This window comes from Choloepus didactylus, chromosome 5, assembly GCF_015220235.1.
Source record: "Choloepus didactylus isolate mChoDid1 chromosome 5, mChoDid1.pri, whole genome shotgun sequence".
Classification (NCBI taxonomy): Eukaryota; Metazoa; Chordata; class Mammalia; order Pilosa; family Megalonychidae; genus Choloepus; species Choloepus didactylus.
Genome location: NC_051311.1, coordinates 18,097,802 through 18,123,321, shown reverse-complemented (window position 1 = coordinate 18,123,321; position 25,520 = coordinate 18,097,802). Strand labels below are relative to the sequence as shown.

At 40.7% G+C, this 25,520-nt stretch overlaps 1 protein-coding gene and 1 non-coding gene across 18 annotated transcripts in view; both read left to right on the top strand.

Annotated features, from left to right (window-relative positions):
• The window catches only part of PARD3 (par-3 family cell polarity regulator), a 680,011-nt gene that overhangs the window by 184,339 nt on the left and 470,152 nt on the right, over positions 1 to 25,520 (top strand). The window lies entirely within an intron of this gene.
• LOC119535648 lies at positions 24,202 to 24,308 on the top strand. Its single transcript, XR_005217260.1, has one exon. It is a non-coding gene; the product is annotated as a U6 spliceosomal RNA (small nuclear RNA).

Below are 25,520 nucleotides of genomic sequence, written 5' to 3'. Positions count from 1 at the left end.
CAAAAAGAACCTTGGAAGGTTTATGGAGGGAAAATACACACAAACATGCATAGTTGCAGTGTCTGTCTCTTTCTTTATGAATCTATATAGTAGCTAGTGTGTATTAATGAAGTATAAAATGTGTGCTAGGTACTTTACATACATGGATTTCATGACAGTCCTTCCAGGTAGCTGCTATTTTCCCTCTTTTACAGTTGAGGAAACTAAGGTCAAACCCTCTTGTCTAGTGAGTGGTAAAGCTAAGGTAAGATCCCAAACCCTGCTCCCTCTGCCACACTGAATGGAAACATGTACCAGGGGCCACTGCCTTGTTCCTGTTTGTTTAAAAACATGTGTTATATCTATTTTTTCCTGTATTTTCCTATGCATACTAAAAAGAATCGTGTTTATACTGGAAGTATTTTCCCATGCATACTCTTACAAGGAAAGATTTGGTAATCCCATGTATCCACTTTCATGCCTCATCGTATCTTGTTTTGTAGATTAAAATGAATTTGAGACCGGAGAAGATTTTAGATATTATGCTAATGTCATAAGGACCCTAGGCCTAGCCAGAAAAATCTTTGAAATAACCTCATAGCCATATTTTATATTATATATTTCTCTTCTAAGAATTGTGAAATAATTTTATTTTTCTTGGAGGGAGAAATACAAATCATACAAACAGTAACAAAGACAAAGATGTTTTGGGATGATTGAACTCTGAATTCATAACTGAGTAAATTAATAAATCAAAGCAAATCCCTTGAAAGATTAAGCTTTTATAGTGCTTCATAAAATAAGATTGAGAGGACTAATCTATGACTAAATAGTTGACCTATTTTGTGGTATTATTTTTATTTGAAATACCAAGAAAAGGAAGGGCATCAATCCTTTTCCGGCTTTTGGGGTGTGATTCCCAGATTGTCCAGCAGAGGGCACTGCTGGTTTGTGATTGAGCAGTGTTGCTGGCAAATGAGTGAGTCTGGGATCTGCAATTACTTTCTAGAGGAAATAGGTCTAAGTGTGATCTGAAAACAGATTTTATTTTAGGATGTTGCCATGAAAATTATTATAGGTGTCATAATAGCATTTTAAAGGTATCTCAGAAGATGTAAGTGCTTCCTACTAGTTAGATGTACTGAACTTCTTACAGTTAGCTACTTAGGATAGCTTGTCATAATTTAGGAAATACCGCTCAAGTGTGGCTTCATTCTCTGCTTTGCCACACACATGCCCAAATTTGATTTGGGTTTTATAAAGGAAACTTTGCTAATTATGAATTTAGGGGAAAATTTTAATTTTTGATGTGATTTTAATATGAAAAAACAGAGAAATCATGACAATTCCTGATTGGTGGCTTTGTGATTTCCTGTTGATTTTTAATTATTCTGAAATTCCAGGTATTTCTTCACCAGCTATGAATCCTAAGAAATGATTGCATTATAAATGGAGAATGACAGAGCCTTGTTAAGTCCTCTCTCTACCTTCCCTTCTCCCCAGAATATCCAAATTATCCTACATTCTTTGTCCTCAAGACCAACACAACCTGTTCTGTGGATTGTGAATTGTTGTTTTTTTCAGTATAACTATGGTAGAGTGCGGTAAAAGTGTGTGCTGTGTGTATACGCACGCATATGCATCCGGCTACATTTTTTTACCCACCCTTTCCAGTATAACATTTTAAGTAGGCATGCCTGTATATTTCTGAGATTTGAGTATAATTCATGCTTGTAAACTTGATTATTTGATACCCATAAAATACTGTTGAATTTTTAGGAGAGATTACTTTGTTGCTTTCTTTTTAGGTTCACTCCTGTTTTCTTTTCTTTCTTTCTTTCTTTTTTTTTTTCTTCTACTCATCCGTGTCAGGCTTTTCCCTCCTTGCTTTTCCTGCCTTTTTCTCCCCCTGTCCTGGTTTAGACGTGCCGTCCATAGCCACTAGAGAGCAGCATGCTTGCACACCAGCCCATACAAAGCTCTGGTTTTCTTTTCAGTTGGCAGGTGTGAGGGGCACTTGTGAGAACAAAGCACATTATTACTAAACGCTGAAACCCCCAGTGACAAAGCATTGTAGTGAATTCAAATACATGATCCGGGAAGTTCTCACAGCCCCCATGCCTGCTCTCCACGGCAAGGCTTGATAATACGAGATCGCATGTAATTAAAACTAACACTTGTGGATGGAGGGTGAGCTCTGAGGTTAATGGAAACTTCTCATTGCAGAACTTTCAAAACATGTGGCAGGCCTTTGATAGTAGGTTTTTAAAAATGTCTTGAATAGTTTTGAGGTATAAAAGTAAGATTTACTTGGAAGAAAGCTTGTGCCCTGGCTTCATCGTTGTTTTTGAAAAGAATGGAAAATCCTTGCAAATAAGAGCATATGGATGACTTTATCCATCCTGCAAGAAACTGGTTCTCATGTCACCTGATTGAGTCCTGGCTGACAGGTTTATTTTATTTACTGATTTCTGTAAATGAAACAGACACAAAACTAGATCATTCAACAGTTTAAATCCTTGTAAAAGAGTGATTATTGTTTTGGTTTGTTTTTATATGACTTGTATAACTCTTGTTTTGGGTTATCATCTTCATTGTAAGTTCCTTTCTTTTAGGTTCCATGCTTATTTTCAATTATCTTATTGCCTAACACAGAATTTTGAATGTCATAAGGCTCAGTATTTTTCAAATAGGTTATTTTACGTGTGCGTCAGATTCCTCCACCCTCCCCAGATATCACGTTCAACTTACTTTTTCCAGATCGTGTTTGGATGCTTCTACCCCAATTGCACTTCTCCCTGCCTCCTAAGTTGTCCATCTCAGCAGTCACAACCTTGTAGAGCAGCCACATCACACTGCCCGACTTTTCTTCATGTGCGAACCTTCCTCTCCAGCATGCAGGCAAATTAACACAGAGACATAGCCCGTTATGAAGTAGATCAATTTATTCTACTAATTGGTTGACAACATTAGGCTTGATGGGAGCTGGCACATTAGTTGTAGCATCACTTACTTCGACTCTTTGTGAGATGACTTGGGGCACAATTTGGCTTTTATTTTTCTTTCTCTTGCGTGACAAAGCATGTGTGCAGTAACTGTCTTTGTGAACATGTCTTTGCATGTCTTGGGCTCTCACAGCCTCTGACCAATGGCCTCACAGACTGGATGGTGAGCTTGGGTGAGGAACAAGATAATGAGTAAATGCCAGAGGAGTGGGATCGCGTGAAAGGCCATTCGTGTTCGGAGAGGGCAACAAGGAAAGAGATGTTAGCTCCTGATGTGGGTGGGGTCAAGTCATGCGTGGGCTGATAATGGATTTGGATAACTGAGGTGATGTAGAGATTAGGGCAGAACAGGGTTTTACAAAGTAAGTGAAGATGCCAAGTCTTGCTGGAGCAGAGGGGAGGGTTTGTGTGTAGGTGCAAAAGGAGCTGAGGCTGAGTTGTTAGTTTGGCTTAAAAAACTGATGGGAGGCCTTCAGCAAATGCAAAGGAGTAAGTTTATCCTGACAGCGGAAGACAAATCCTTGGAGGTTTTTCCATTTTTTGTAGAACAGCAATAAATTAGGAACAGCAATAAATTCTAGTCGTTGGAACCAAACATCCATTGATCTAATGGGATGTGGTGAAGCAGGTACAAGCTCGTTGCTAATCAGACCTGGGCTGAAAGTTCAAGTCTGCTACACACACGCAAGCTCCGTCACCCGGGGTAGGTTCCAGGACCTTCCTAGGCATTGTCCACTCATCTGCTCACACAGTGAACGTGAAGACGAAATTGTATTTATAAAAGACCAACGTGTCTGTTATATGCCGATTGGCACTCAAATGTGAATTTGCCTTTCTTGCAGCATCCTTTAAGATTGAATTAATAGAAAAGAATAAAAGTTAAAACACAAATATACTGAGTACTTTCCATATGTAAGTTGACTGACCTCAAAGAATTAACAGTTTAGCAGATTAGATTGACTAATTGTGAATAATAGGAAATAAACTTTTGCATCTTATGTGGGCAAGTCACTAATCTAAGTGTGTTTTTATGTGTTCTCTCATTCATTCCTTGAACAACCCTATCATGTTTGTGGTCCTTGCCACTGTCATCCTGATTTGACCCCGGAAGTCACTGAGGGGCAGACAGAGAGGGTAAGAAACTTGGTTACATTGGAAGAAGGGAGTGACTCGAACACACATTGTCTGATGCATGTGTTCAATTATCTGGTACAGGGCCTCTTGCTCAGAAAGCTACGAAGAGCTAATGCAGCGAAAATAGTCTTACTAATATTTTCTGGCTACTACAATTTGAAGTACTATACCTTTAGTATATTTTTTGCCAGTGTGGCTGAGTGAAAACACCCTTAGAAGTCAGTGGAGAAACCTTTATTTAGTTCACGACGCTTACCCTTGAGCAAATCACTTTAGTTCTTTGGGTTTTGGTTCTCCTCTTTATAATGGATGATTTTTAAGTCCTAGCCCCCCCTCCTCTTCTATGACTTCTGTAAGGATCATGCCCAAAGCATTTCTGAATTCATTTATTTTGAAGAGTATTTTAAATGGGAACATTCTCAAAGGATCTGAATGTGCTCTAGAACCACATTACAAATTACTATCTGGGGACCCAGATATAGGAACTCATTCTTCAAGCTGGGAGCAGTTACACTTTAACACACCTTGGTGGTTGCCATCTTATCTTTGCCCTCACCTCATTCATATGCAGGATATCTCTGCTTTGCTTTTTGATGCCTTTTGTTCCCTGCACTATAGCCTCAGTCTTAACTAGAAATCACCCAGCAAATTGAAACTGCTCCCGATTCCGTAAATAGTATTTTGAGGCTTTCATTGAATCAGCAATCTAGTTGAAAGCACCAACTTTAGGGTCTTTGCCAAAAATGAAGATGTCCCCATGTTCAGTTTGGAGGCGTTTTTTTTTTTTCAGTTATTAATTGTGCCTATAAGAGGACTTTTTGCCTTGTCTTTGTTCCTTTATTTTTTATTAAGCAGAACAGCTCTTAAAAACACTGCCGACTTGCACCTGCGTTGGTCCCATTTTCTTTCTGTTCTTTTAAACTCTAAGTAGTTCTTTTAGAATCATAAAAGTTTAAATTATAAAAGCTCATGAAAAAAATAAACATGCAGAGAATTGTGAAATGTGGAAAATGAATAAAAATGCCCTGAATATGCCACTCCCCTTTTCTGGAGAGAAATCACAATTAAGATTTTTTTTTGTTGTTGCATCCTTCCAGAAATTTTAATGCACATATATGAGCATTTTAACTCCCCCCCTCCCCCCACAAACAAATGGTTTCTTGCTATGCATACTGATCTGCCATTGTATCTTGGATATGTTTCTGCATCAGCAAATATAGTTTGACTTCATCTGGTAACAGCTCCTTAATAATTAGGGTATAATTTCTCACAACCCACCCACCCCCTTTTTTTGTTTTTTTGTTGTTGTTTTGTTCTAAAACAAGACACTTTGTACATTTTCCTGTGACTCTTCCCCATACTATGTCCTACTTTTCAGGGCTCTTCCAATTTTGCCTTCTGTAGGAAAAGAGCTTCATCTGCTAATTTCTTCAACTCTTAATGGTTTGTTGCTTCTCATCGCCTGAGTGTGTTACTGATTGCCTTTTTAATAAAAAAGGGCCAGGCCCACGGACCTGAGTGGGAGCTAGGGAGGCAAATGCAGTTGAATATGGAATCGGGGCCGAGGCATACAGTTGCCGCCTTCTTTCTGTTCAACATCTCAGAGACTCAAAGTCAGAAGTATCCGAGGACCAGTGTCCTGCCTAGCTGTTTAGGCGACAACCTGCCTCCTGTCTTACACCTCCCTTCTGCCTGCTTTGCTCTTTCCTGAACCTTCTGCAGCCACCAGGGTTTTGTTCACCATTTAGATTTAATTGAAAATAAAATGACAAACAGTGCATTAGAAACATCACAAACAAAATGATTATTGACTCCTTATGTTTGAACCAATGTGAATTTGACATGCTCCTATAAAATTAAAGCTTTCCAGGTTTATTTTCTAGAGCTGTATGTTACCAGTGATTTGTATTTATGTATTTATAATTCGCTTTTGACTGCATACGCTTCTCATTTTTACAATATACATTTTTAGCTAGCCTATTTCTATTTTCTCTCCACAAGCAGCTTTTCTGAGTTTTATGTACTTGGCTTATATGCCATGAAAGTGAGCATCCGCAGTGTTTTTTTCCTCTACTGCTTACCTGTGTCTATCTCTCACTCCCTTCTTACTTGCTTTTGTTGTCTGGTATGTGTTGTACCAGCCCCTTAACACAAAAGCTAATTTCTCCATTCTAAGGCAGCCTAAACCACCCAGGGAAAAGGCAACTCCCCTCAGCCCACTGACTGGTGTTAGTGTGAAGGTCGTGGTAGCTCCTTGAGTGTGGGATAGGGAGTTGGATTCAGGGATTGTCCTGGGGGTCTGGGCAGGTGGGGACAGGAGGAGACCAGGGAATGGAGGGCCAGTTGCTGAGGTCTTAATAGATGAGCTTTTTTTTTTTTTTTAAAGACAGAGAGCATTGTGACTTTTTCGATCTCTCATATTAATGTTTAAATGTAAGTACCCAGGATTTATTCCAAGCCAAACATCACCCAAATCAAGCCATGGGATTGATTCTCTGCATTTTGGCAGCTCCTGGGGTGGTTTAGATATCAGTCCCCTGGGCAGGCAGTGGGTGAGAAAGTGGGGTCAGGTCCTTAACTGGCACAATGGAAATTAAAAATGAGGCTCTCAAACAGCCTCTAAACGAGTGTCCCTTCCTAGGGATAAGGGCTGACTTGGCCCTACAAATGTTCTCTCTACGCATGTCCCTCTCACCTTACCCCAACCTATACACTCACCCTCATGTTGTTCACCTTTTCAGGCTGCGTCTGGTTGTGCTTTGGGACCATGTTTAGAGGAGAACTTGTAGAATTAAACAGGGCAGCAGAGATCACACCAGCATTTTGCCTCAACGTGCCTCAGCCACGTGCGATGACGTGTGGATTTGGGATGTCGGAGGCGAGGATCTTCATTCACGGGAGTCACTGTTTGCGTTTGCTCCTGCTAGTGTGTGTGGCTGGGTTGCCCAGGCCTCTTCTCGTGGCGATGGTTAGGTAGGCCGCTGGAGTGTTGGGAACCTGGGACCCTTCCTATGAGGGCCTGGGCCCTCTGCTGGATCGGGGCAGTGTGGTTCTGACGGTGGTCTGAGCCCCCATGAAATCAGACAAAGCCTGATAGTGCATGTAGAAGGGAATCTGTTTCTCCAGTAGTGGTCAGACGACCAGCTCCAGGCTGTCTCAGCTCAGGGCCACGGAGAGTGGAAATGGTTTTAATTTCTAAACCCTGTGATGAAGGGTCTCTGAGTCTACCACCCCTCCCTGAGTCCACCACCCCTCCCTTCCCACACTCTTCTAATCAGATGGGCTGTGGGTTTAGGTACCTTATGTAGGAGCTGCTCAGGTATGTGGGGTTACCGGTCAGTTGCAGCTGACCACAGCAGGAGGACAGCACCCAGGTTCCCATGCCCAGCTCTATTTAAATCTCTACAGGTACCAAATCTTCTCAATATACAAATAGATGCAGTAAGTACTGTGGACCATGACCTCAAGAGCATGGCACATCATCCAGAAAAACCACAAAGTACTGAAATCTCCTAACAAAAGCGAAGGGTCTCAAGTATTTTGGTGCTTGTTTTAAACAAGGCATTTTATCACTAAACGGAGTTATGACAAACAGATGAGGTGCTTTATCTGAAACATTTGAGCGGCTGGGTGGTCTCTTTAGAGCGTTCTGATGTTTGGCAACACGATTGTGATTTTGATCAATCTGTGTGCATGTGTATGAAACGCGTGCAGTAGAGACCGCTCTCTGAGGTTTTACTGTAGCAAGTTGGAGGTGGTCTTTCTTTCTGGGGTCACAGAGAGTCGATACTCTTGAGTAGCAGAACCGTATTCTCAAATCTGTATTCATTGACCTTAGCCTGTGTGTGTGCATTTGCGTGTGTGTGTGTGCATGCACGCCCAGGGTCGTACGTGTGAATTAAGGGGGAAAATCCCCCTCCTTGCTTTTGGATTACTGCTTTTGCACATACAGGCTGAATGACTTCCTGTCTTTTTTTTGGCTAGGGCCGTAAAGAGAGATCACATTAGTATAACCTTTGCCTCCTAAGGTGTGGATGAGTGACTTGTGGTTGGAATTTAATTTTAACAGGTTTTATCAAACTGCTAAAAGATATTGAAAATGTTTAATATGAGAGGCAGGGGCTGTAAATCACACTCAGGCTTGTTAAAATAGGTGTCCATGGTGTATGGCGGACGGAGCATGTGTTTCTGCCCAGGAACTTTTCATTACTGCACCAATCAGGTACATTATTCTCACCTCGTAACTCTGCAATATTAGATGGCTGGTGTAGATCGTGGTGAAGGAGGGTTTTAGCACTCGCCTCTCCCCTTTGGGGTTGGGTGGGTTGAAGACCTATTCTTTTACCCATTTGTAGGTCATTTGGCTTTTCAGGGGGACTTTACAAAGATCATATTTGAGGCATGTAGGCAAGTACTATTAATATTACTGAGTAGTGTTGGTAATGAACGGTGTCTCTGCAATGACTTCTATCTGTAATGCATTTTCTCTTTCTTTTTCTTCATTTTCCCCTCCCTCTTCTGTTTTCTTCTTTGTTGGTCTCCAATTTTCCATCTTCTCTTTGGATGGAATTGTTTTTCTGTGGCCCAAGGTGGCCAGCCCTCTCATCAGGGTGGTAGTCACTGCTGCGTAGCGTGGGTTTCAAGGCCCCCTGTGTCCTGGTCCCTGAGTCTCCGGCTGGATTGAGTTCCTCGAAGGCCAGGCTGTCTTGCGTCTGTCATCTAAGACAGGGTTTGGGAAACCATGGCCTGTGGTCTGGTGCTTGGAGCCCAGCCGTGCGCATTTATAGATAGGAAATGTCTGGGCCTCGGAAGTTTGGATCACTATTGCTTAGGCCCCCAAATTGCAGTGCGCATGAGGGTGTTAGACTTGAAGAACGTGACTACGTCCTTCTCGTGTTTTGTCATTTCCTTGCCTGGTGTGCAGAGGTTCATATCCACATGAGTTAGAACCCTCAAATTCGTAGTATATCTGTTACAACTAAAATGTAAAGTCGAGAAGAAAGCATTAGATGGGCGGCATTGGCACCCTCCGGCCTCCCAGGTGTTGCAGTTTGCTGCGCTGAATGTAACTCTGCTGTTTAAAGGTCCTCCTCCTTACTCTTCTGGGGAGGCGTGTGTGGCATATTTTGGTCCCTAAATGCAGGCGAGTTACTTCATGTTGTAGGCAACCAGATGAAGCAGTTGGCTCCACTGTGAGTCAGCCTTAGGGTATTTCAAATGATAACATTGAATCAACATGCTCTCAGCATCTGTGCTGATGCAGACTTAAGAACTAAACCCCAAATTAAGACGGGGCTCCGGGGAAATTGACTTTTCATCTTACTTTGAATCTACTCAATAAATTCCATTGTTTTCAAAATACCAAGTTAAAGCCCCCATTCCGATTGCATTGAAGCTTGGGTTGGCCCAGCTGTAGAGTGTCATCTTGGATGCATGGACCAAAGCTCCCATTGAATGAGCTTGTGGGGCCACTAGGAACACCGACACCTCATTTTATGGCTCTGTAGCTGAAAGGGGACTTCCCTGACTTGGGTGTCACCGTAACCTAGACTGATAACAAGAACTGTGCTGGATACCCAGCAGGAACTCACTAAACGTTGCTTGTGCTTTGTTATTTACCAGCCGTCAACCCGGCCCCAGTTTTATAAGCTCCTTTCTTATCTTCAATTATCTTATCTTTCTACATGAGAAAAGTAATTCCTGCCTGCCCTGCTCATACACGCTACTAGGAGCCTCCATAAGAACTGTGAACTGTCACGCACATATGAAGTGCTTTCAGAAGTTTCCTCCTATAGTCAGAACTTGAAATGATAGATGGCCGTGGTCTCAGAACCCACAAGGCATACGTAAGGTTTTTGTTTCTCCTTCTTTGTTCTCAGAATGCTGAAACAGAAGATTCTTGACAATGTTGGGGACCATCAAGGCAATTCTTAGTAAACCCCACGCTTAGTAAATCCCAACAAGGCCCGTGAGTCTGAAAGGCTGAGCATGGTCAAGGACTGTGGACTTGGAGAGGTCTCTCTTCATGTGTCTCGTGTGTCTTTGTCTCTAAGAGCTTAGAGCTATTGAAACTTGCTTGTTGGAGGACTGTGACCCACTCCCCTGACCTTTTCCCTGAGAAGTTGATCCCACCTCCTCCCCCTCAACGGTGTCCTGTGTCTCTGCTCCCCATTGCTTTCCTGGTAGATGCTGTGTTGGGGAGCTTTACCAGAGCCTTGCCTGGGCCAGGCCCAGGGGGACCCAGGCTCCAAGAGGACTCAGCGCCCCAGCCCTCTCCTGCTGCCACGTCTGCATCTGCATCCGAGAGTGGTGAGCAGTCACTGCTGTGGGGTGTGTGTGACAGTGTGTGAACATGTGTGGGTCTCTCGTCTTACCAGGGCCTGTGCAGGGTGAGCCCAGCTTTCCCACTTCTCAGGTGATCGGCCTTCCATCTCTAGGGAGGCCTGGAGGAGTGGGGTGAAACGGAAATCTGTCTTCCTCCCAGGCCACTTCTGGGCCTCTCTGGCTCTTTGTTTGCACATGCTGCCCAGTGGGGTCCCCTCGGGACTTGGGGTCTGCTGCCATCACTGGTGGGCTTGCCTGGGTGCACCTGGGGGCTGTGGCATCTCATCTCACCTGACCTTCAATGTCATAGCCCGCTCTTGTTTCTGCTTTTGGCCATGTACAGGGCTTTTTTTTTTCTAATTTTGTGGCTTTAGGCAGAAATAAATCTGTCCGAGAAGACTCTACCCTTCATCACAACAGATCCCTTTCTTTGTGGTTTCAACCCATTTCTGTTCCAAAACGTTTTCCGTTCTGCACAGCTGTAGAACGAGGGTCCAGTATTGTGCTTAATACGTAAAAGCTGTGGCTTCTGTTCCAGCCACTGCTTTCCCAGCAGAAAAGACCTGTGAACTTTTTACCCACATTTCCCTGTCTAGTACAAGAGGGACACAAACCTCACGTGGGGGATACAGAGAATTACGGAATGTGATTTTTCCCTTCAGTACCTCAGTTCCTTGGGAGCTGGCCTGAAGCACAGACATGGAATGATGTGCAAATAACAGCAGTGTGCACGTGACCAAGTGTGACGTTCTGTGGCCCTGACAGTTGTGTTGGGAGTCAGGGGAAGAGGGATGGGTGAGTGCCGGCTGTGGTGGTTCAGTAGGCCTATCTGGAGGAGGTGGAATGTGAATGTGGTGTTGAAGAATGGATTAGATTATTATTTTCAGTAAGATGTGCTCAGTTAAAAAGTTTTTTTTGTTTTGTTTTATTTTTTGGTAATTGGGAAGCCTTGCCTCTTAGTTTTCCTTTTAACCACTTGATTTGGTAAATACTCTGGTCTCTGAGGTTTTAAATGCAAATGCCCTGTCTTCCATTCAAATTGAAGATCTAAGTTATTTAAAACTGAACATAATTATTTAGGGGTAAATGAATATGATAGTCCATGAAAAGATGTGCAGAAAGTTCCCGTTTTGGTTTAGTAGTGCCATTAAATAATGCTTGTCTAATGTGCATAAATAGTCGCGTGGCTAGAGAAATCGGGTCTGCTATAAATAGGATGTTGTCAGACGGTGGTGAAATGCAGTTCCTTCACGTGTGGGAACAACCTTCAGGTTGTGTTCTCTGTGCTTCTACTGGATGTGTTAATGACAAAGCTGTGCGAAAGTATCAATTTTCACTCGTGGGCTGCTGATGCCCAATTTATATTCCCACATGCTTTTGAGTGTCGTTGTGAGCTCTCTCTGGGTAGACTTTTGCTATTTCATCACTTTTCTTTCTCTTCCTTCAGGGGCCAGAAATACTGAAGTTTAACATGTGACCTGCAAACTCTTAAATTACTCACACATGGCTTGAGGATCAGAAAAAGGGAAAAGCCCACAGTCCATTGTTGGAAAACAGAGAAATATGTGAAAATCTTCTGAAAAATCTCAATTCATGCTCTTTACAGTGATCATTTCAGGAATATTATAGGAAAATAATATTACATACATACAATATTCATACACTTTTTTTCTAGCAAAACGGTCTTCTTTTCCCAAAGGGCTCTTGCTTTTTTTGTAAAAGAAACTGGAAAAAAACTGACTGTAGTTGGTCCAATAAATTCATTCAACCATAATTTCAGTATTTTTTGCATAGCTTGTTTGGGCTAACTGAATATATATTCATTTTTGTCTCTGAAATGACTTGATAGATTTTTATGAGAAAGTCTCTTATAACAAATATTATCTAATCCATCCTTTTGTGACAGTGAAATGGCTGGCTTTTTAGGTGAAAGTTCTGATGCAGAATCCTTTATCAGAAGTTTCAAAGAAGGAAACATATGATTTCTTTTCAAACCTTACTAGATACCCCTTGATATGTTAGCTCATGATATATTGAGGCTTTTGATTTTAATTTAAAACAGCGTCTGTCTGCAAATCAAAAATTCATATTTATATAAAATTTAAGTAAATTGTATAAATCAGAAGAAATTAATTTCTTCAGAATAAATGGTGATCTTGAATTTCTATTCAGGAATGTTTTCCAAATTTAGTTTTGTAAATGTATATTTCTGTATGTTTCTAAAAATAGGTAAAATTGCTGTGGTTTAAGGTATTTTATTTTTGGCTTAACAACGAATGTAATCATGTAATATGAGCTTGACTTGAGCTAACTGAAAAAAGTATAGTGATGTCCACCTTTAGAAGTATCTGGTTTTTCTACTGGATTTAAAAAAATGTGTGAAAATTACGACACTTGATCGCTATTCGTATATTGATTGAGACTCTTTTTCTTCATTCGCACAGAGTGTTATAAAAACTTGAGCAATGTAGTTTGGGTTCTTATTCCACCAATACGTATTTTAAATGGAAAATTTAAATTTGGCACAAAACCTTTTATCAGTTTTGGTACTGTGAAGTGTAAGTATCACAATAGAAAATTGTGACATTTGAAAAAATTGAAAATCTGTGTGTAAAATGATTGCACTTATGCTATTTATGCTTATTGGAACAGCCTGTAGAGAATAACATTTTATGCATGTTCCTTTAGAAGGTATAATATTTAAATAAATAATTGATGTAATGATTTTTGTAAGAGCTGTGAAGGTCAAGGTATGTGAATCGAAGTAGTTTTGGTTCTGTCTTAGGAGTTTTCAAGAGTTTTCTTCCTTCCTTCCTTCCTTCCTCTTTTCTTTTCTTTTCTTTTCTTTTCTTTTCTTTTCTTTCTCTTTTATTTATTAGAGAAGTTGGGGATTTACAGAAAAATCATGCAGAAAGTATAGAGTTCCCATATACCCCCATCTCACACACAGTTTTTCCTATTAGTAACACATTGCATTTGTGTGATACCTTTGTTACAACTGATGACACAATTAACCAGTGTCCATATTTTATGTTAGGGTTTACTATTGGTGTTGTACAGTTCTATGAGGTTTTCTAAAAATTTTACTTCGGGTCATATATACAACCTAAAATTTCCCCTTTTAACCACATTCAAATATCTGATTCATTGGTGGTAATTGCATTCACGGTGTTGTGCTACCATCTCCACCATCCATTACCAAAACTTTTCCATCGCCCCAAACTGAAGCTCAGTACCAGTTAAGCATTAACTTCCATTCCCTACCCCGATCCCAGCCCCTGAAACCTGTATTGTGGTTTCTGACCCTTTGAATTTGCTTATTTTAATTATTTCATCTCAGTGAGATCATACAAGATCTGTTCTTTTGTATCTGGCTTATGTCACTCACCATGATGTCCTCAAGGTTCATCCATTTTGTCTCATGTATCAGAACTTCATTTCCTTTTATGACTGGATAACATTTCATTGAATGCATATACCATATTTTGATTATCCGTTCATTGGTTGATGGATCAAGAGTGTTCTTAGTGCTAGAAATGCATGTATATGTCATGTTCCAGTGCTAAGTGTTGACAATCACTAGTTCTGTAATATATCCTGCTGGCTTAATTCCTTTTTTTCTTACAAACCTTAGAATAGAACAAACTTTTCTCACCTTCTGTATTCAAAGATCTGACCTTAGGAAGGCTATGGTTCTGTGCTGGTCTATTTGGATAAATGCGTACCATCCTATATACTATGATAGAACCTGTGTGTCACTCTTAGTCAAATGCCAATAAGTTTTAGGCACTTCAAGTAGTAGTATAACGTGGGAACGCATGTAATAATGTGGTGATAAAAGTGATTTTTGTGCCCATTCTAAGGTTTGGGTCCTTCTCGTCTTGTGTATTTTTCATAAACATTGAGAGCTGTTTCCTTGTTAGCGACTCAACTTTGAAAGAGAAACTTCTCACTTTCAAGCTCTGAGTCAGTTTAATTAAAGAGTGTCCTGAAATTGCAAGGTGAGCTATTATCTGTTTATCTGTTAGAGTTTTGAGCTGAGAATGTGTAAGCAGAACAGAAATGCAGAAACAAAGTGGATTCTGAGGTTGATGTAATGCTAAATACAAATTTCAAGTTACTGTTTTATTCATCAAAAAGTCTTATTGTCTTCTTTGTCTTTTTAATAAGAAATGATATACATTTCAAATTAAGTGATAAATTTATGGCAGTACTGATTTTAGCCCTTTTATATATTAGGATTCTGTGTAAGGTTTTGTTTGCAAAATAGATTCTGCTCCTAGCTCAGATGGGGAATAGAAGAAGAGAGATTGAATTTCAATGTCACCCAAATCTCTCCCTTTCCAGTGATGGTGAATATGGGCTTTCTGGAAAAGCAGCATGGAAATATGAATGCAATCTGTGATTACAAGTAGGCATGAACTCAGCTGCTGTGGGCTAGTGATGGAGTAAGAGAGTCAATTCTTGGTAATTAGGAATGTAGGAGATGTTTTCTTGAATAGTTGTAGAAATTGACGTTTGGAGGCGAGAAGCTAACATCATGTGCCAGTGGTTGATGCAACTGGAGATGTCCAGACTGGTGGCTATTCAATCAATATCTATATTTTCTACTTTCCTTTAATTCCATCAGGGTGGGGACACATGCTGTTGGTGGTGATGTAGGGATGGCAGCTCATAATGGGTGTTGGGTAAGTATTTGTTGGAGGAATAAATGAATGAATGATTCTAGAAGTTCATTTTGCTGTTATGTTGAAACAGAGATAAACTTGCTCAGTACAGTTTCATGGAGAAGGCCAGGTAAGGAAGAGCTTCTTAAAGTCAGAGCTCTCAAAGATTGCCATGGGCTTCCTGGGGGGAGGGAGTGAGTTCAAGCAGATGTAGGTGGTAGGAATATTGTAAAGATTTTTAATGCAAAGATTTTTAATGGGTAGTTAAACCAGATGATTCTAAAATACGATTTATACTCTGAGACTTCATTAAATATTTGAGCATCTATTATTTCCATAACCATGTGTGGGTCACCATAGAGAGATGTAGCAATATGTGAAACAAAATGCCTGCCCATGCTTGGGTATTCCGTATCTCACTGTGGTGGTAAGATAATAATTAAAAAATAGAAGTTGGCAAATAACAAATTATAAAGTCCAAGTATTTAAACCATTCATTCAATAAACATTAGAGTGCCTATAAACATCATAAGTGCCAGAGTCTTCCTTGTTGCTGGAGAGAATAGCACAACCTTCTAGTAGGGGATTGAGTTTGAGGTAGATGTGAAGAATTTGTAGAGGTTTTTGCAGAATAGAGCATTCAGTGAGGGGATCTGGTGGGTGAAAGCTAAGGGATGATGAAGCGTGTCCAGTGGACAATAAGGAAACCTTAGGGAAGTGGTAGCAGGTGAAACCAGAAACGAAGCTGGGAGAATTTTGTGGTTGACCTTAAATATTCATTTAGCACTGTGGTGTGAACCCTGTGACAAAGTTTGAAGAGGGAGGCACAGGTTAGAGGTGCACGTGGCTCAGGGGGGTTAGAAAAGTGAACAGCTCCGCCAGACAGAAATGTGGAGTGGATGGTGACAGAGGTGAAAATGGATTTAATTTTAGACATGTAAAAGCTTAATTTTGGCTATTCAATTGAAAGAACATAGTCAATCAGGAAGGTTGTCATAGCTAAAAAGGCATTCAGATTTTGAGAGTGGCTCATCTATTTGTCGATTTAAGCATATGCGTACACGCACCACATACACAGTCAGTTCATTTTGGGTCTTTTCTTTTTTGGGTCCGTTTTCTTTCAAAATGGATTCATAGGCATTTTACAGAGTGCTCTTTGTTTCTGAGATATCACTTTCTCAATTCTGCACTAATTTTACTGTTATTGAAGTGTTCTCACATGCTGGCTTTGCTGCTACAGGTTGTTGCTTGGTATCACCAAGAGTTGAGAAAAGCTATTTTCAGGGAGTGGAAAGGAATGTATTTCCATTTTTAAAGGAGTTGCTGAGTTTTCAAGCAAAAGTAAGAATTTCTGAAGAACCCAGTCACTTTTTTCCATTTTCCAGTGTTTGGAAATCTTAGGTTAAAAGGCTCTTGGGTTGATTTTTTTTTTTTTAAATTTTATTTTGAAATAAATTCAAACTTACAGGAACAGTTGCAAAAACAATACAAACCCCATACACAAAACTCCAGCATACCCCGACCCCCTCCCTCGGTAACCCATCCACCAAATTTAACATCCTGTCACACCACCATTTCTTTCTTTCCCTCCCTCCCTCCCTGTCTATCATCCATCATCTATTGCTCTGTCTTCTGAACATATGAGAGCTAGCTGCACACATCCTTGAACAAACAAGGTAATTTACATTTACATTTCCCATGAACAAGAACATTCTTTTATGCATTCCCATTAAGTGCAACTAAGAAGTTCAAGAAATTCAACATTGATACAAAGCTTACATTCTATATTTCCTTTTTTTTTTTTTTTTTTTCCCTTATGTTCCAGCTGTGTCCCTTTGCACCTCCTCTCCTCTATCCTCAGATTCCATCCAGGATCATCCTTGGCATTTAATTGTCATTGTCTATTTAGACTTTTTTTTTTTCCACTTGTGGAAACATATATATACAGCCTAAATCTTCCCATTCCAACCCCTCCCTAGCATTCCATTAGTGGGATTAATCACATTTAGAATGTTGCAATGCTATCACCTTCCCACCATCCATTACTAGAAATTTCCCTTCACCCCAAACAGAAACCCTACACTCCTTTCTTAACTCCCAGTTGCCCCTTCCCCCACTTCTCGTAACCCGTACTCCACTTTTCATCTCTATGGTCATATTCTCTGATACTTTCTTTGTGTTTACCATGGGGCTTAAATTTAACCTCTTAAGTCTATAACAATCTTGTTTTTCTTTGATACCAACTTAACTTCAATAGGACACATAAACTATGTTCCTTTACTCCTCCGTTCCCCCACCTTTATGTAGTTCTTGTCAAAAATTACATATTTTACATTGAATCCAAAACCACTGATTTATCATTACAGTTTATGTATTTTAGATCCTGTAGGAAGTAAATAGTGGAGTTACAAATCAAAAATACAGTAGTATTGATATTTATATTTACCATGTGATCTTTACTGGAAATCTTTATTTCTTCATGTGGTTTTAGTCAATTGTTTAGTGTCCCTTCCTTTCAGCCTGCTCAGTTCCCTTTAGCATTTCTTACAGGACTGATCTACTGGTGATGAAGTCCCTCAGCCTTTTTTTTTTTTAATTTTTATTGGGATTGTTCAGATACCATACAATTATCCAAAGATCCAAAGTGTACAATCAGTTGCCCCTGGTACCCTCATACAGCTGTGCATCCATCACCACATTTAATTTTTGTTCAATTTTTAGAACCTTTTCATTACTCCAGACAAGAAATAAAGTGAAAGATGGAAAAAAAAGAAAAAAAGAAAAAAAAAAAAAAAAGAAAGAAAAAGAAAAGGAAACTCAAATCCTCCCATGTCCCTAACCAACCCCCCTCAGTTGTTGACTCGTAGTGTTGGTATAGTACATTTGTTACTGTTTATGAAAGAATGTTGAAATACTACAAACTGTAGTATATAGTTTGCAATAGGTATATATTTCTTCCCTATATGCCCCTCTATTATTTACTTCTAGTTGTATTGTCGTACATTTGTTCTGGTTCGTGGAAGAGTTTTCTAATATTTGTACAGTTAATCATGCACATTGCCTACCATAGGATTCAGTTTTATACCTTCCCATCTTTTGACCTCCAACTTTCCTTCTGGTGACATACATGACTCTGAGCTTCCCCTTTGCACCTCATTCACGCACCATTCGGCGCTGTTAATTATTCTCACATCTTGCTACCGACACTTCTGTTCATTTCCAAACATTTAGGTTCATCCTAGTTGAACATTCTGCTCATACTAAGCAACCACTCCCCATTCTTAAGTCTCGTCCTGTATCTTGGTACCTTATATTTCATGTCTATGAGTTTACATATTATAATTAGTTCTTATCAGTGAGACCCTGCAATATTTGTCCTTATGTGTCTGGCTTATTTCACTCAGTATATTTCCCTTGAGGTTTTGTTATCAACCCATTTTTTTTTTTTTTAAGATGGTTTTGTTTACACACCATACATTCCATCCTAAGTAAACAATGAATGGTTTTCTGAATGGTCACATCTTTATGTGTTCACCACCTTCACCGCTAGCTATATAAGGGCGTCTACATTTCTTCCACAAGGCAGGAGGGAGCATCAAAGAAGGTAGAGAGGCAAAAGAAAGAGGAAAAAAATGACAGCTAGGAAGTAGCAAAAGGAAAAGTAACCTTAAATCAAAGTAGCGTAAAGAGTCAGACACCACCACCAATGTCAAGTGTCTAACATGCCTTCCCTATCCCCCCCTCTTATCTGCATTTACCTTGGTATATCGCCTTTGTTACATTAAAGGAAGCATAATACAATGATTCTGTTAGTTACAGTCTCTATTTTACATTGATTGCTTCCCTCCCCCAATGCCTCCCCATTTTTAACACCTTGCAAGGTTGACATTTGCTTGTTCTCCCTCGTAAAAGAACGTATTTGTGCATTTTATCACAATTGCTGAACGCTCTAGATTTCACCACGTTACACAGTCCCAGTCTTTATCTTTCCTCCTTTCTTCTGGTGTCTCACGTGCTCCCAGCCTTCCTCTCTCAACCATATACATAGCTGTCTTTGTTCAGTGTACTTATGTTGCTGGGCTACCATCTGCCAAAATTGTGTTCCAAACCACGCACTCCTGTCTTCTCCTATCACTCTGTAGTGCTCCCTTTAGTATTTCCTGTAGGGCAGGTGTCTTGTTCACAAAGTCTCTCATTGTCTGTCGGAAAATATTTTGAGCTCTCCCTCATATTTGAAGGACAGCTTTGCTGGATATAGGATTCTTGGTTGGCGGTTTTTCTCTTTCAGTATCTTAAATATATCACACCACTTCTTCTTGCCTCCATGGTTTCTGCTGAGAGATCTGCACATAGTCTTATTAAGCTTCCTTTGTATGTAATGGATTGCTTTTCTCTTGCTGCTTTCAGGATCTTCTCTTTGTCTTTGACATTTGATGATCTGATCATTAAGTGTCTTGGCATAGGCCTATTCAGATCTCTTCTGTTTGGGGTATGCTGCGCTTCTTGGATCTGTAATTTTATGTCTTTCATAACAGATGGGAAATTTTCATTGATTATTTCCTCTATTATTGCCTCTGCCCCTTTTTCCCTTCTCTTCTCCTTCTGAGACACCAGTGATACGTAGATTCTTGTACTTTGTTTCATCTTTAAGTTCCTGGAGATGTAGCTCATATTTTTTCATTCTTTTCTCCATCTGCTCCTTTGCATGTAGGCTTTCAGGTGTTTTGTTCTCTAGTTCCTGAGTGTTTTCTTCTGCCTCTTGAGATCTGCTGTTGTATGTTTCCATTGTGTCTTTCATCTCTTGTGTTGTGCCTTTCATTTCCATATATTCTACTGGTTGTTTTTTTGAACTTTCAATTACTGCCTTATATATGCCCAGTGTTTTCTTTACAGCCTCTATCTCTTTTGTGAAATATTCTCTAAACTTTTTGAATTGATTTAACATTAGTTGTTTAAATTCCTGTATCTCAGTTGAAGTGTATGTTTGTTCCTTTGACTGGGTCATAGCTTTGTTTTTCTTAGTGTAGGTTGTAGTTTTCTGTTGTCTAGGCATCTGACCTTCTAGGCCACCCTAATCAGGTTTTCCCAGATGAGAACAGGCTCAGGTCACAGAAAGAGGTAATATTTCAGTATCTGGTTTCCCTGATGGCTTTTCTTAGAGGATTGAGACACCTGTGCTTTTCTGCTCGGCACATCCACCTGTCAGCCTGTCGCCGGCTGGTGTAAGAGGGTGTCGCCTGTGGCTCTCCTCCCCCAGGCTTTGGGGTCTGGTTCCGGAAAGACTGAAAGATGGGCAGTAGAGCTTGGCCCCTCCCTTTCCTCTTGGGAAGCTATGCCCCCTCCAGAGATGTCATCTGCATATCAGTAAGTTCTTTGTTTCTGTGACTCTGCTGATCAAAGTGTTTTGATTTTAAAACGGCGGAGGGTGTCTTTACTGCAAAGTGCTGTGGGCTGAAAATGGCTGAGGTTTTCTCCACACAGAGAGAAAGGGACAGAAAAGTCCCCAGGTTCACCTGTCAGCCAGAGATAGCACCCGATCCTCTGGGCTCCCCGTCCTGAGACAGATATGTCCCCCGACTCTCCCAAGGTCAGTTGTCACCAAAAGCCTCTGTCTGCTTGTTGAGGATTCGCTGTCTGTATTGAGCATTTAACATTAAAACCTCACTTGGAGCTGGGCTGAGAGAGTGCATCGCGCGGCTTCTGTGAGGGAGGGGCTCTCAGCTCTCGGCTCTCGGCTCTCAGTGCGGGTCCGCAGTTTTACTTACAGATTTTATGTTGTGATCTCGGGCATTCCTCCCAATTCAGGTTGGTGGATGATGAGTGGACAGTCATGTTTGTCTCCCTGCTGTTATTCCAGGTTATTTACTAGTTTTTTGGTCATTTATGAATTGATCCGGGGGGACTAAGTCTTCCACTCCTCTCTATGCCACCATCTTAGCTCCCTGAAGTCTCTCAGCTTTTGATTATCTGGGAATGTTTTCATCTCCCCCCTCATTTTTACCCTCCAGGTGTTTGTGAATTTTCTAAGTCTCTGATGGTTATTGACTTCTATTTGTATTCCATTGTGGTCAGAGAATGTGCTTTGAATAAATTCAATTTTTTTTTTAGATTTATGGAGGCTTGTTTTATGTCCCAGCATATGGTCTATTCTGGAGAAAGATCTGTGATCACTAGAGAAGAATGTGTGTCCTGGTGATTTGGATGTAATGTTCCATATATGTCTGTTAAATTTCTCTATGTCTCTCTCTCCTTTCTTTGTTTCTCTGTCAGTAGGGCTCCCTTTAGTATCTGCAGTAGGGCAGGTCTTTTATTAGCAAAATCTCTCAGCATTTGTTTGTCTGTGAAAAAATTAAGCTCTCCTTCAAATTTGAAGGAGAGTTTTGCTGGATAAAGTATTCTTGGTTGGAAATTTTTCTCTCTCAGAATTTTAAATATGTCATGCCACTGCCTTCTCATCTCCATGGTGGCCGCTGAGTAGTCACAACTTAGTCTTATGTTGTTTCCTTTGTATGTGGTGAATTGCTTTTCTCTTGCTGCTTTCAGAACTTGCTCCTTCTCTTCAGTATTTGACAGTCTGATCAGAATATGTCTTGGAGTGGGTTTATTTGGATTTATTCTATTTGGAGTTCACTGGGCATTTATGCTTTATGTATTTATATTGTGTAGAAGATTTGGGAAGTTTTCCCCAACAATTCCTTTGAATACTCTTTGTAGACCTTTACCCTTCTCTTCCCCTTCTGGGACACCAATGAGTCTTAAATTTGGATGTTTTATTTTATCTATCATATCCCTGAGATCCATTTCAACTTTTTAATTTTTTTTTCCCATTCTTTCTTTTGTTCTTCCGTTTTCCATTTTGTGGTCCTTGAGGGCACTGAGTTATTGTTCAGCTTCCTCTAATCTTGTATTATGAGTTATCCAATGTCTTTTTAATTTGGCCAGCAGTTTCTTTTCTCTTGCCATTTCTTCTTTACACTTTTCTAGGGTCTTCTTTATGTCCTTTATGTCCTGTGCCATGCTCTTCTTCATGTCCTTTATATCCTGTGCCATGCTCTTGTTGTTTGGCTTTAGTTCTTTGATTAATTGCACCAAGTGCTGTGTCTCTTCTGATCTTTTGATTTGGGTGTTTGGGTTTGGGTTCTCCATTTCGTCTGGTTTTATCATATGCTTTAAGATTTTCTCTTGTTTTCGGCCTCTTGGCATTTGCTTTACTTGATAGGGTTCTTTTAGGGTCTATAAAATACCAGTCTCTAATTTGTCAGATCTGCAGCTTGGTGGTGTACACTTTCTCTAACTGACCAGCAGATGACATCCATGAGTCACCTATTCCCCTCACATCATTTCTCCTCAGCTTTGTCTATGTGGTGTGTGGGGATCTGATTCTCGTGGGGTTCAATTGTTGCACTAAGTTTGGGTATGTTGTTGGTGCTGTCCGCCTTGAATGTGGGGCATGTGTCTGAGCGATTAGGGAGGCAGGGCAGCTTTAATAATCAAAGCTCCTAGGTGTTCCTGGAGATTTAAGGCTGTTGCAAGAGTCCAAGGCTTCACCTCAGTCCTGCCACAGATTGTCTCTGCTGCTGACTCACAAGTCCTTGGTATTGGTGTAGGGTCCCTGGGATTTTTGAGTGGGTCCCCCTTCTCAGCAGTGCTCTTCCAGGACCCCTGTCGAGGGAAGGCTGTGCCATGTCACAAGTGTGCGCCGGCCCTCCAGGGAAGCCTTGGGCCGCTGGGCCATGCAGGGGCATTCCCAGCCTGCTGTAAAGATGGTTGAGTGGGGCATATTAATTTCCCCCTCTTTGCACAGCTCCACCTTCCCAGCTCCAGGATAGTTAGCTGTGGGTGCCATAAAGGCCACTGTCCACAGCTGATATTATGGCGTGTGTGCGGTGCTGCGGGAATCATTCCCCGTCACACTGGGTTTCTTGGCGTGGCTCTGGGCTGTGGGTCCGGCCCAGGGCAGGAGCGTCCCCAGTCCATTGAGGAGATGGCTGCAAGGGGCGTGGTTTCTTTCTCCTTTTGGCTCCCCTCTAATCCCCTGGCCCCAAGACAGTCTGCAGCGGGTGTGGGTAGGACTATCCTCCATGCCAGACACCGAGGCATTGGGAGAGCCCGCTCCTGCTGTGCCTCACTGCACAGTTCTCACTGTTGTATCCGCAGTCGGTCCCAGTTTTTTGTTTTGTTTTGTTTTTAAAAAAGAACTAGTCTGTCTCCATACGCCAGCCCACGGTTTCCCCTCACCACAGCGTGGCCGCTGGACTTTCAGCCGGCTCACTCACTTGTTTCAGAATGCAGACTCCTGGTTTCACCAAATGCACGGTCCCTGTGGATTTAGCAGACCTTGTCTGGCTGGTGTGTTGCTGGAACTGGTGTTCTGAGTCACTTTCTGGCTTTTATCTAGTATTTTTCATGGAGGTGTTTTTTTGCCTTGTCTTACCTAGCCACCATCTTGGGTTCTCCTTGGTTTGATTTTATTTTGGTTCTTCATTTGCCAGTCATTGCTAGTGGAACATCATTAAACATTTAATAAACAAATACAACTGCATGTTAAGTTTCCAAAAGAATTTATAATAAAAATTCGGAAGCCTGAATTTTAGAGGAGATGATAGAGAAGTTTGTGCTCTTTCTCTGTTTCCTCCCCACCCAAGCTCTGTGATCATACTGAATATAAGTTAAAAGGTTATATATATAGATATATATAAAGATTATATCTCATATATAATATATTACAATTATATATATATAATAATAATAAATATATAATCTGTATCTTCCCAGGCTCACTGGTCCTTGGAGTTTAGTCTTTATTCTTTGAGGGTGGCTGTCTCTTTTGTGAGTTCGAATTGACTAAACGAGTCCTATGACTTCTCCATGTGATGGTTAACTTAAAATATCATGATCAGTGTTTCAAAGAAGGAACAGTTTTTAAAGGAAGAAAAACATTTTTTTTCCTTTCTCTGAATTTAGCTTCTTGCCTTTTAAAGCTAGATCCAGGGTTATTATTTTATACACATGCACAAATATGTATGTGTGAGTATGCACATTCATGTATTTCTCAATTTAAAAACTTTTCCCGTGAAGATGGCCTAGTGGTGGTGCTCGCTTCGGCAGCACATACACTAAAATTGGAGCGATACAGGGAAGATTAGTATGGTCCCCGCACAAGGATGACACACAAATTTGTGAAGCATTCCATATATTTGATAGTGTGTTAATGGGATTATAAGTATCAGAGCTGTATTGAAGGCAAGTAGGATTGAAAGTGGTTGCTTAAAGGCATGTTTCCCACAGATCACCACAAATATTGATAGGTGCTTGCATGATATACTTCTAAGGAATGACGCTAGTGCAGAGAGTTGCCAGGAGAAGGGTATATGGGAAAAATCTACATATTGCATACTAGGGACTGTAATTAATAGGAATACCATACTAATATTACACAAATACTAGGGACAGATAATTGAGGGCTGACAGGAACTGCGAGATGTTTTGGGTCATGAAAATTGTTTATAATGGAGAGTGACGAGGATTGTATAACTAAGTGATGATAATGTGAGATATGGATGGATTATTGTGGACATAACATGTACTATGTGAACTTACGAACCCCTTGCTTTGTAAGTCAAGCCCTCGATATTGAGGCTTGCTTGAGTTGGGGACTTTGTAAAGGGGAGGCTAAGCCCACCTAGAATTATGCCTAGAAGTTACCTCCAGTCTTTTGTTGCTCAAATGTGGACTTTCTCTCTCGAAGCCTAACTCTGCAAATAAATTCATTACTATCCCGCCCAATGTGGGACAAGACCCCCAAGATGAATGAGCCTTCTGGTGATGTGGGACACAGATTCCAGGAATGAGCCTGACCCTGGCATCGAGGGATTGAGAATGCCCTTTTGACCAAAAGGGGGAAAAAAGGCAACAAAATAAGGTTTTAGTGGCTAAGAGAATTCAAATAGAGTCAAGGGGCTGTCCTGGACGTTGCTCCTATGCAAGCTTCACCTAGATATGCCAAATGACCACAATATATTAAGCCCAAGTCAACAGTAGTCCCCAAAACCTTAAAGAATACCCAGATCCCTGTCTGGGACTCTATAAAAGTTTTACTCACTAAATTTATTCTTTAGAAACTTAAATCCTTTAGAGTGCTCCTATGCCAGCTACGTTCTAAAACCCAGAGGCAATAGCCTCATCAGGAGCATCAACTAGATGTGTCCTCTTTGCTCATAAAGTTGACACACCTTTTCAACATGAACAGGTTAGGGTAGTCACAGCCTAGACATCCTTGAAGATCGGAAAAGTGATTAAACTAGAGGAAGGGGTAGCAACAGACAAGATGGACTTTAACAAAGGATGATGAATACTGAATCTTTATATAATTTTCTTTTTCTTAGTTGCTAGGGTACTAGAATAGCTAGAA